The sequence below is a fragment of the Malurus melanocephalus genome, unplaced genomic scaffold, assembly GCF_030028575.1.
Source record: "Malurus melanocephalus ecotype Western Australia unplaced genomic scaffold, MMel_1.1 scaffold_1266, whole genome shotgun sequence".
NCBI lineage: Eukaryota > Metazoa > Chordata > Aves > Passeriformes > Maluridae > Malurus > Malurus melanocephalus.
In genome coordinates, this window is record NW_026624498.1 from 24,089 (window position 1) to 36,363 (window position 12,275).

The 12,275-nt window shown below is 47.2% G+C and overlaps 1 pseudogene; it reads right to left on the reverse strand.

The window, feature by feature from the left end:
* Positions 1–1,991: 1,991 nt before the first annotated feature.
* Positions 1,992–12,227, reverse strand: LOC130586704 (zinc finger protein 726-like; annotated as a pseudogene).
* Between the last annotated feature and the right edge of the window lie 48 nt (positions 12,228–12,275).

Below are 12,275 nucleotides of genomic sequence, written 5' to 3' on the forward strand. Positions count from 1 at the left end.
TCCAAGCACTTTATATGCAAGTCAACCTTCCAGGAAATTGTCTTTTTAATAACCTTTTAGTTAAGCCTGGTAGTTTTCATTTCACCAACCATTTACTCTTCCYATATAAYAGACCTTTGTTCAAAATACTTCCRCCATATGTGAGAGGTTCAAATTCCATCAACTGCTAGCACCAAAAAGCAGAATAACTGGATGTTCCCAATTACCATAACTGCCTATGCAGAACTGTCACACAACAGAAAGGTGTGCATAAGTGGTGCAGTTTAATTGGATTTTAAACCCTGCTACAGCAGGAGCACCCCATACCCAAAGGAGAATCAAGATGWWTGTAGTGGGTTGACCCTGGTCCAGGTGCCCCCTAAGTCTCTCTATCACTCCTTTTCTCTCAGGGACAGGGGAGAGAGTAAGAGGGTGAACTGCCAGCAGGGTGAGATAAAGTTGTTTTATTATCGCAAAGAAAACAAATAAGCAAAGACTTGTGCATGCAAAAGCTAAAGGGAAAAAAAAAAAAAGAAAAAGAATCAATGTCTACTTCCCATTGGCAGTGTTGTTCAGGCACTTCCCAGGCACAGAGCTTCCGCAAGTGTAATGGTTGCTCCAGAAGGCAAACATAGAAAACTCATGAATGGCCCCCCTTCCTCCTCTCTTTCTTAGCTTGTATATCTGAGCTGATGTCCTATGTTATGGAATATCCCTTTGGCTAATTTGGGTCAGCTGGCCTGGTCACGTCCCCTCCCAGGATCTTGCCCACTCCCATCCCTTTGAGCGGGAAAGAATGCCAGAGGGACAACGCTGCTTGGCAATAGCTTAAACACTGCTCTGTTATCAATGCCCATCCAGCCACTCATGCAAAGCACAGCTCTGGAAGGGCTGTGAGCTTTACCTCAGTTAGACCCAATACAATGATGAACACAGGAGACYGCAGCTGATAATTTCAAAATGGAATTAGAAAGTGAGTGTGGAAACATAGTAACTCTGGACAGTGTCTGGAATAGCTTTGTCACCTTGCTGTCTCCCCTCTCTCCAGGTCACTGCAGGTGGTGCTGAGCAGCAGGGTYCTCACAGTGCATCACTGATGACCTCCCCCTGCACACCACTCACCCACAGCCAGCCAGGATTCTTTTCATGCAAWGATCCTTTCTCTCTGAGAGGCTGCACAGCCTTCAGATAAGAGGGGCCCCATCAAAGGCCTTTTGCAAACCTAAAACCAAACCGCAGCTTCCTGCAGAGGGGATTTTGGAGAAGTCTCATGCAGGGCACAGCCATCCCAGCATTCCAAATGCACATAGACTACAAAGCACATCTCTCGGGAGCAGGATGCAGATCAGTTCCCTCATCTGGAGATTTCTTTGAGGAATCAAGAAAAATGATCCATTAGTGATGCTAGTTATTCTCTCATTTATAATCAAGTTAAAGTTTTGCTGTGGACAGTTGTTCGCCTTGATCTGAGCCAAGGACACCAAACACGACAGGACCCACTGTGTGACACYTGCTCAGCTGCTGCACAGGTGGAAGGTGCTGAGCTGCCATCATCAGATTTTACTCTATGAAATATGGAAATGAATGGCACAATCAGTACTTTACATTGAATAGCCTGGTAGTAAATGCATTTTAGGTACAATACCCTGAAGATTTACCTTCAGTNTGTGGAAACATAGTAACTCTGGACAGTGTCTGGAATAGCTTTGTCACCTTGCTGTCTCCCCTCTCTCCAGGTCACTGCAGGTGGTGCTGAGCAGCAGGGTCCTCACAGTGCATCACTGATGACCTCCCCCTGCACACCACTCACCCACAGCCAGCCAGGATTCTTTTCATGCAAWGATCCTTTCTCTCTGAGAGGCTGCACAGCCTTCAGATAAGAGGGGCCCCATCAAAGGCCTTTTGCAAACCTAAAACCAAACCGCAGCTTCCTGCAGAGGGGATTTTGGAGAAGTCTCATGCAGGGCACAGCCATCCCAGCATTCCAAATGCACATAGACTACAAAGCACATCTCTCGGGAGCAGGATGCAGATCAGTTCCCTCATCTGGAGATTTCTTTGAGGAATCAAGAAAAATGATCCATTAGTGATGCTAGTTATTCTCTCATTTATAATCAAGTTAAAGTTTTGCTGTGGACAGTTGTTCGCCTTGATCTGAGCCAAGGACACCAAACACGACAGGACCCACTGTGTGACACYTGCTCAGCTGCTGCACAGGTGGAAGGTGCTGAGCTGCCATCATCAGATTTTACTCTATGAAATATGGAAATGAATGGCACAATCAGTACTTTACAYTGAATAGCCTGGTAGTAAATGCATTTTAGGTACAATACCCTGAAGATTTACCTTCAGTCTGCTGCGCAACTTCCTACTGAAAAGGCAGAAAGCTTTAGAAAGAAATTAGTGAAATTATGGCAGCTGGCAAGGGGAAAGGAARCAAAAGGTTCTGACATGGAAAAGAAACTAAGGCTGCAACTTAAGGACAAGCTGGATGCTTCTACYGCAGTGGTTAACAGCACATTAAGAGTCATTACTTAGTTTCACAGTTAAAGAAAGCCCCATTGCCATCACTGAGGCAATTCACACCTCTTGGAAGTTATAGCCTTGGACTATTTGTCCACGCCAGTCAAAGGTTGATTTCTTAAGGAATTTTTTTTTCACTTACCATTTGAGTCTAAATCAAAGTGAAGAATCTAATAGACACTTTGAGCAGTGCTTGGACACATMACAGAACACGGTTTTGTTATGGGAAACTTCTCTATGTATGAGAACATTTAAATGAAGAAGGTTTCTATGCAAATAGTAGCAAAGGTGGCTTAAATTTGGTCTTTTTCTCTGAATTTTGTGTCCACAAACACTTCCTTCTGCCTAAGTCAGCTGGACAGATTTAGAGTACATGGTTCCATCAGAGACATGAATATATTTGATCCCCTCACCCCAAGAGAATGCACCATCATAGCAAAAATAAAGCTTACCCCAGTATTAACAGACATTCAACCCATCACACAAAAGTCCATAAAGTATTGGTACTCCCTTAGATAGAAACATTCTGAAACACAGCTGGTAAATCTTGTGTTTATTCAGGAACTGGTTTGTAAGTGGGGTCTGGGTTTTTTTACTAATCAACATAATACTCCCCCTTCCAAATAAAAAAGCGTAACAGAAAGTGTAACAGAAAGAATCCCTTAGCAAAATATAAGAACAGAAGGATAGAGGGACAACTCGGGACTGTTTGAACTTAGAAAAGACCYGCAATAACAGATCTCCAAACCCAGTGTCAAAGAGCCAGCATGCTCGAGAGGGCAGGGCTGATTTATCCAGTGTGTTCTCACAGYCTGTGCTTGCACATCCCTGCACAAAGCTCGAGCTGATGTATCACCAGTCCAGCAGAGACAGCACGAGAACATTGTAATGATTTCAGTCTCAAGTCTCCCATTTCATTACTCACTGGTAATTAGGTTATTTTATTCATACAAAGCAGTTTAAAGGCTGGCAATGCAATCTCCCAGTACAAGTTCCAAAGCTCCCTGTGATGCAGCGTTCTCTGCCAGCTGCTGCTGGGCAGTGGGTCTGGACTGGGCAGAGCACATACCATGGGGTACTTTTCCAGACCAACTGAGCAGACCTCATTCAGGTAAGAAGCAACCACAGAGACTGCAAATTAAGGTTTGTCCAACTTTGTGTGCTTGTGCCTCCATAGGGTCCCTGACTTGGTGAAGGAATGCCCACAGAAATTACAGGAGTAGGACTTCTCTCCAGTGGATGCGATGATGGTGCTGGAGCATTGGGTGAAGATCCTCCAACATTCCTCACAATAGAAGGGCTGTGCTGGTGTCTCTTGAGCCTGAGCAGCTGCACAAATGCCATGCCACACTCCTGACAGTTGTAGGGCTTGCCCTCCCAGTGGATTGCCTTGTGCTTGGACAGCAGGTTGGGCTTACGAAGCCTTTGCCACACGTCAGGCAGGTGTAAGGTTTGAAATCTYCCCAAGACTTTGGGTTTTCGGGATGAGCCTGATCCAGGTACTCGACACTATGCTGGCGGCGGTGCACCACAGAGCAGGGGTTCCTGGCCATGCCATTCCCCAGGATCACCACGGAGCGCTCGATCTCGTGCACGTTGCGCAGGTGCCTCCAGATGTTTGCCATGTGGATGAAACCCTTGTCACACTTGGGGCACTTGTGCGGCCTCTCGCTGGAATGGATGAGCTTGTGCACACACAGGTTGGCTGCTCAGAGAACGCCTTGGAGCAGATGGGACAGCAGTGGGAGTTTTCCATCAGGTGAGCTTGTCTGTGATCCTGCAGCTTGTTCATGCCACAGAAAGAGGAGCCACACTCCTTGCATCGGTAGGGCAGAGCTTCCTCAGGGATGGGCTCCAGGTCTTCACCAAACACATCCTCAAGAGTGGCGCTTTCATTGTCCGCATGGAGCTCCATTATAGTCTGTGGTTTCCATTATCGTCCATGGGGGTGCTCAGAGGAGCAGTGATCTAAATCCTTATCTTCACCCTGCAGATGGAAGTTGGTACTGGAGGGGGCAAACTCCACAGCCGAATTCTCACCTTGTGTCGGGCAGTGGGTGTCAAAGGTTTCTTTGTCTCCACCTGCAGCTCTGCAGGAAGCTCCTGCTTTCCTGAGGTTCTGGCAGAGTTGCCAGGAGGACTGCACAAGTAATTCAAGTCTGCCAAAAGCTTTGTGGCCTTTCTGCGATAATTTGAATGTGTCCCCCTGTGTCACAAATGTTATTCTCAGAGTTCCAGTCCACAGTCACATCCATGCTCTGTGCACGGAGGCAAACACTGTGTTCATCTGTACCTCATCATCACCAAGAGCTTTGAGTCCTCCATGTAAGTCCATCTCATTCAGAGGTCTCCTGACAGTCCTCCCTAGAAAATAAAACACACATTTCATCGGTGATTCTTCTGATATTATAAATTTAGAACAGTGAAGGCATTTGTCTGMTTCAAAGAATGGGACAGACTATCAGATATGTAGAAAATATACGTTCAGCACACAAAACATAGACAGCCTGTGTTCAATAAAATTGAATCTTTTCTTATCAGCCAGGCTTCACTACCAAATATAGATTGATAATTCCCATTTTAAATTCACCTAAAGATGAGAAATCACAGAATCCCAGAATGGCTTGGATTGGCAGATAAAGGCCATCTTAAAGACAACCTCGTTTGACCCCCTGCTATGGGCAGGAACACTTTTCACTGGACCAGGYTGCTCCAAGCTCTATCCAACCTGGCCTTGAACAGTTCCAGGGATGGAGCAGCCACAGCTTCTCAGGACAACCTGAGCCAGAGCCTCACCATCTTCACAGTAAAGAATTTGTTCCTAATAATTAATTTAAATCTCTCTTCTTTAAGTTTAAAAATGTTCCCCCTTGTCCTATCACTATCTATCTATGTAAAATGTTGTTACCCCTCTTTTTTGCCTTCAAGTATTGGAAAGCCAGTAAGCTTGCTATGAATACAAGCATAAATATATACATATATGTGTGTGTGTGTGTATGTAAAAGAATATAGGTAAAAACATAAATATTTCTGTATTTCAACATGTACATAAACMAAAAACTTGCCTATTTAGTTTCAGCAGGCTTATCAAGCACAGGTACCAAGGCAGCACAGTGATGTGCATTGACTGAAAACTTTACTCACATTGCAGAAAAGCTGGCTCCATGAGCTACACAAACCACACTTTCTTCTGCTGGAGACATGCAAAACAATCTGGATTAGTCCTCATTAGTTACTGACATTGCTCCTGCTTTTAACGCTGCACTGGGCAGCTTTGCACTGTCTTTTGCTATCAAAACTCCTCCAGGTTTGGGAAATGGGCTGCATAATTAGCAGCAAATGCAGAACTGACAAATGRACAAGAGTGTACATCGCCAGCATGCAAATATGGTACAGAAGAATGCTCCAAACCCTATATTATTTTTCTGATTTCACAGATCTTACTAAAAATAGACATGAAACTGCTCTGCTGGGAGTTGAGGGTGAGGAAAAGAAATGTACCTACTCCTTCAACATGGAAAAGCGAGTTCCTTCAGAGAGCTGAGTAAGTGGCAGTTCAGTTCCTTTAGATGAGGCACTTCAAAAATAAGTTTGCAGCAGTCCTTTAATGACAGTCCTTGAATCCCTGAGAAACCCACACACTGCTTGGAATGGCAAACCTTGCAGTGGAAGAACTGTCATTCCAACTTTCCCAAACTAGGAAAGAAACAAAACAACTCAGAAGATTTCCTCTTTTTTTTTTTTACCATACTTTTTCACAATTTAAAATTCCTAGATGTTTCTTATTTAGCTGGGCAGGGCAAAGGCTTTCTCCCACCCAGACCCAGGATGCATGGAATCACATATCCCTTCCACACCCCTCATGGAAGACAACACACATCCATCCCCTTGTTCATAAGGAAAACTCTAGGAATACATAAGGACATGCACAATATCCCCACAGCCAAGCCTGTTTGTGTGGGGCACAGATGATAAATGGCCATTTAAAAAAACCTGTGGGATTTATCCCAAATCCCAAGGAATGGTGTAGTGCCTGCAAACATTGTTCTTCCTTGGAAAGGAAGCAAGAATTTTATTATCTGCCGGACAAAGTTAGTGCTTAATCTGTCAGTTTAATCAAAAATACTTCAGTGGTGATAAATAACGCAGAACACTGGAAATGATGCCTCRTGGAGTGAGATCAAAGACCCAGGGYAGCATCAGTCAGGCCCTTGTGTCTGCTSTTGTTGGGCTGAGATGAGACAGAGAAGGGATTCTGTGCAAGGTAACGAAACCAGCACACCCCACTCTCACASTGACAAAAGGGTCCACACACTCRCCAAATTCATCRACACAAYCCCAAACCTCCCCTCTGGCTTTGATAACACAGAAAACTCTGCCAGTGTTTCCCTTTTAGGACAAAACAACAACAAAATTCAGAGATCTTGCTCTATTGGTCGTCAGACAAACACACTTACCTCTATCAATTTCCACATATTTTGATTTTTCCTCCTAGCACCGAGATAATTAAACATTCTCTGCTTTCTCTTTCACATGTTGTCTGTGATTTTATTAAATTCTGCATTCTAAGCCTTAATCATCAGCCTGAATGAGTTATTCTGGCACACACACACACACACACACAAAATCCACTGTAATCCTCAAGGAGAAAGCAGAAAACTAATTGAATCATCCATTTCCTTGCAATATATGATTCCTACTAAAATTACATTATTGGTGYTTTGTGCCTGGCCTACATTTGTATTCCCAACACACACATATGTGGATGCCGAATCCCTTTTATTTATGCCACCTCACTTTTATGTGTCTTAAAGGTGAAGAGGCTGTCAGGGCAGAAGAGGATCTATAATTCATTTGCCCGTTAGATCTATTTTGGAGTAATTTCTTAATTTAAAATTTCTGTTAAATTCACTAAAAAATGTGAATTCATGGTTCACATAGCTGTCACAATGGGAGCTTAATATGTTTTATGAAGGGTTTAACATCRCATTCCATCAAATTTGAATTTTTATTGGCCACAGAGGTCTCTGACATCTGGCTATTTTGTTTTAGGACTGCCATAAACACTATAAACATTTGAGAGCTCAGACTCTTCTATGTAAAACAGGAAAAAAAATCCTAAGCAATCCTTTCTTCTAAGAGCAAGCTGAATCCAGAGGGATTTCACTGATATTTGGCTAAAGTTTGAGCTTTTAACTCCCCAGGGGGAAGCTGGGCTCCCTTTAGCCCACTGAACTCTGGYGACAGACCTGMAGTGCCTCTTAGAGACACTGAAATTTGAAAGAACAYCCACACAGGACCCTCAGAGTGTGATTAAAAGCAAGTTCAGGGTCTCTGATGAAGGGAATTGTTTCACTATCTCCAGACAGCTCCACCTTATTATTCCAAAATGTTTTTTTCCTGAGGCTTGCCCAGATCTTCTACACCTTTGGGTTCAGAAGAACCACTGAAAAAAACCCCAAGTTCCATCTACACCAAAAGCCAGAGACAGTTAAAAAATCCAGAGTCAGGCTGTAAAGAACATGGAAAAATTAACAAGAACAAACCAAGCAAGGACTGTAAAAAGCAGGCTGGTTGAGTAACAACAGCATCATTCAGCTTCCCAAACTTGCATTTTTCTCTGCACATATYGATGGAGAATCTCAGCAAATTTCCATGCAAAAACTGCTGTCTGATGCAGCAAATATCCCTGGATATCTGCCGGAGATCCAGGGCTGTAAAGGACCCTGCCAGGCAACAAYCTGACCCTTCTGGGGCTGGACAGAAGGTGCTTGTGCAAGAACAGCCCCCTCTGTGGGCTCTGGCCACCCCTGGCTGTGGGTCTGGAGGAGCTGCAGCTCTTACTGCACCTGCACCTTTACACGCTTAGTCTGGAAACCCCAAAAATGCATCCATGAGCCTGCTAAAGAGTTAAAGGGGGAATCTTTACCTGCTGTGTAGTTATTTCAATACTTTTTGCTCTGTGCTCTTTTTAAAAAATTTCTTTTGTGTTCTAACTAAATTCCTAGGTTGGCTCAGGAAAGCATTTGATAATCTATTCAATAACCATTCAGCATAAAGGATTTTTACTCCAGTCCTTCCCAAAACATAAAYGAGAAGATTTTAGTAGTGCCCCCGGAAAGCACAAAGTCTCTGCGAGTTCTTTTCCTTCTCCTTTTTCACAAGAGGGAGCTGGGACAAGATGATCCAGTGTGGTCCCTTCCAACCTGACCCATTCTAGGATTAAAATGAGTACTAAACGAGCAGCTCTAGATGCACCGGGACTACCCCAAAACCATGCAGGGGGATCTTCCGAGTCTGTCTCAGCCTCGCCCCTCACTCCTCCCAGTGCTGGTGCTCAGTACTGGTGTCACCAAGTGCTGGGATCAGCCCCTGTCACACCCCCTGTGACACCCACAGCCAGAGATCAGTTTTCCCTTGGATCTCAGATTCCAGGGCCCACAGCTGGCCTTCGGAGTTCAACTGATTTTTAGTTCTCAGGTTTTTTAACAGAGCTCTGAATCAGGCATCTCTTGTCATTTTTGCTGCTCTCCTGATTTTGTGCTTGCTGACCTTGACCTGTTCCCTGTGCTCCAGGGAGCCACATCCTGAAGGGTGGTTAACAGCCATGGAATCCTCTGGGAAAGCCCCAGATTGACTTCAGTGCCCTGGCTGGAAAGTGCAGCCTGAGGAAAGAACTCTTCCAGCTGCCTCTGTCCATGTCCAGCTCCTCACAGCTCAGTCCCTGAACACATACAGTGGCTTATGGGGATTTATTTTGCCCTCCTGTTCACTTGGAGGTGATTTTGGCATCCTTTAGAGGAACATCTGACCAGSCCCTACTCMCATTCTATTTTATTCTCTCCACTTTGGAGTTGTCAAACCTGCTGGGTTTGACATGGAAATTGGTGTCTCCCCGTTTTTCCATTAAACCCTCAATTGTAACTCATAGTAAGCACTGCAAATGGCCTCCTCTGATCTGGTGGGGAAGACATGAGGTCAAGAAAGTTAACAGGATTTGTCTTCACGAGCCTTGTGACAGTAAAGAAAAGTAGGCTTTGTCATTTTGGCGTGCTGCTGTGTGTTGGGATTTGGGGCTTTGTTTTTTTGTAATTGTTATTTATTAGGATTACTGATAAGTGCTACCCTTTTAAATCTTACACATAATGAAAAAAAGCTGGATGTCAGCTTACTGGGAAGACTCCCTTCCTTGTCCCAGCAGGATTGAGCTGTGCAATCACTTCCAAGATGCCAGTGGATTCTAAAGATGGAAAGTCCCATTAATGGGTTTGGAGCTGGGGGACGCTCTCACCCCCTCTCAGAGGTGCCTCGAGCCCGCTCTGCCACCACATCTGTGTTCATGACCCCTCATGGCTGCCCTACCCTGGGGACACAGTGGGACCCCCTCCTGCCAGGGCTGAGGCGTCTCACAGCCCCTCACAGCCCCCAATGGCCCCTCACTGCCCCTCACAACCCGTTACAGCCCCCCACGGCCCCTCACAGCCCCTTAGACCCCCTCATGGCCCAGGCTTGGGGCTCCTCCCGAAGGAAACGGGATTGGGCCCTGCTAGCTCTCCTTTTATTTCAGTCTCTTCACAGCAATGAGCAAAGAAAGGCTCAAAAGGAGCCTTTCCCTTGTGTTTCCCTCTGGCTTCATGGCGGGACAGAAGCTCTGTGCTGCYGCTGGCCCCAGCCCCACCATGACTGCAGCCCCCGTGGCCTTTGCTGTCCCCCCATGTCCATTCCAAAAGAATCTGAAAAGGAGAAATGTAGGGAATTACTTGGTCAACTTTGTCGGAAAGAGGGGTAATTTTTTCTAATAATAATAATAATAATATAATAATATAATAATAATAATTTCTAATCCATTTTCCTCCATCTTAACAAGGCCATTTGCACCCCAGATTCCTCATGAAATGAGAACYCTGAGCTTGTGGAACTGCATGAATGTGCCCCGCTCCTCTGCAGGGACACTCAGGTGGTAAAAGCGGAGCAGGGAGCTGGAGCCCTCTCTTGGGAAGCCTCCTCCCAGCTGGAATTGGTGCAGTGCTGGGACAGGAGGAGGGGGGGCACGATGGGTGCTGTGAGGGAGGAACAGGAGGGTGAGGCCACAGGACATTCCATCTGCACCGCTGCCCCGCAATCGGCGGCCGTGCCCAGGGCTCTCTCTGGGCCTGGCCCCACGTGCGCTGAGCTCCCTGACCCTGCGAGAGCTGCCCGGGCTGGGCTCGGGTTCCACTGGGACTCTGCAGCAGGCTGGGATAAACCGGGGTTAGCTGCAGCTGCAAATACCTCTGGGCATCTCCCATTTTCTGCTGCTTGGAGGAAGCAATGAAGCAAGTCAAGTTCTGTTTTTCTTTCTCCTGGTGGATTTTTTCATTTTATTTGAAGCTGCAGAGGCAATTTCTGTGAAGGCCTCTGTCAGTTGATTCAATTTCAACAGCACCAGCAGTAGGGCAGTGTTTAAGTGCTGTGATTGTGGCCTGTGCGGCTGAGAGCGGACGAGCAGGGCTGTGAAGGGTCATGGACACAGATGTCGTGGCAGAGTGGTCTCAAGGCACATCTGGGAGGGGATGACACCCTCCCCAGCTCCAAACCCCGTGCTGATGACCCTATGCCTGAAGCACACCCRTCAGTGAGGGCAGTTTGGGGGGGTCCCTTAGCACTTGGGGTCCCCTGGGATTTGTGGAGAACTCCCTGGGCCCTCCCAGGATCTCCCTGAACACGCTGACGGTGCCAGTGAGCAGCGARGAGGTTCATACCCGGCATGGGGTCCCCAGCTCTGCCACCAGCATCGCCAAGGCACCCCCAAAACCTGCTGGCAACCACCAAATCTCCTCAAGGACACCCCAACCTCCAAACTCCCCTGGCACCCCCAAAACATCCCCAGTACCCTCTAAAAACGCGCAGGACTGCAAAACCCCCATATGGAGCCCCCAAAAACCCTCTCAGTACACCAAAATTCCCACAGAACCTCCCAACAGCCCACAGACCCCCTTGAGAAGGTTTATACCTGGCACGGGGTCTCCATATCTGTCAACAGCAATTATGCCAAAACAGCCTTGGGACCACGAAATTCCCCCTCAAGAAATCACCCAAATTCCCCTTTAGGACCCCTGAAGACCCCCCTCAGGAAATCCCAAAAAAACCTCATCGTGACCCCGAAATCCTCCTGACCCCGAAACCCTGCACCCCACACAGGAGGCCCCATCAGAAGGCTTACACCCAGCACGGGGTCCCAATCGCCATCATCCGCATCACACACGTACCCCCAAACCCTCCCGGGACCCCCAAACCCGCCCCGGGGCTGCGCTGCCGGAATCCACGGGAGTGGTGTAGCCCTTTGAAGGGGAGTTACACTGAGGCCCGATTGTACGGGGTTCTTAAAGCGGTGATAGCAGAGAGAACTCCAGAAATACACCCCGTGGGGCGCTCTCCCTTTTCCTGCACTCGGGGGAACTCCGAACGACCACGGCTCCCGGGCTCAGTCCCCCACTCAGCTGGGGGTGCGGAGGGAACTGGGGGGGCTGGGACGGGATTTGGGGGTCCTGGGTTAAGTGAGGGACCCCCACCGGGAACTCCTTTCTCGCCGCCCCACGTGCCCTCATCCCCCCTCTCCCACCCTTTCCCATTGTCCCCCCAAACCTCCGCTCCCCCCCAGCTTGGTTTGGGGCTGACCCCCCACCCCTTTGCAATCGTGTCCCAGCCCGGCCCCGCTCACCCGAGAGCTCCGGGTCCGCAGCCGGAAGGATTGAGGGGGGGCGAAGGAGACAGAGGAAGAGGAGGGACAGAGG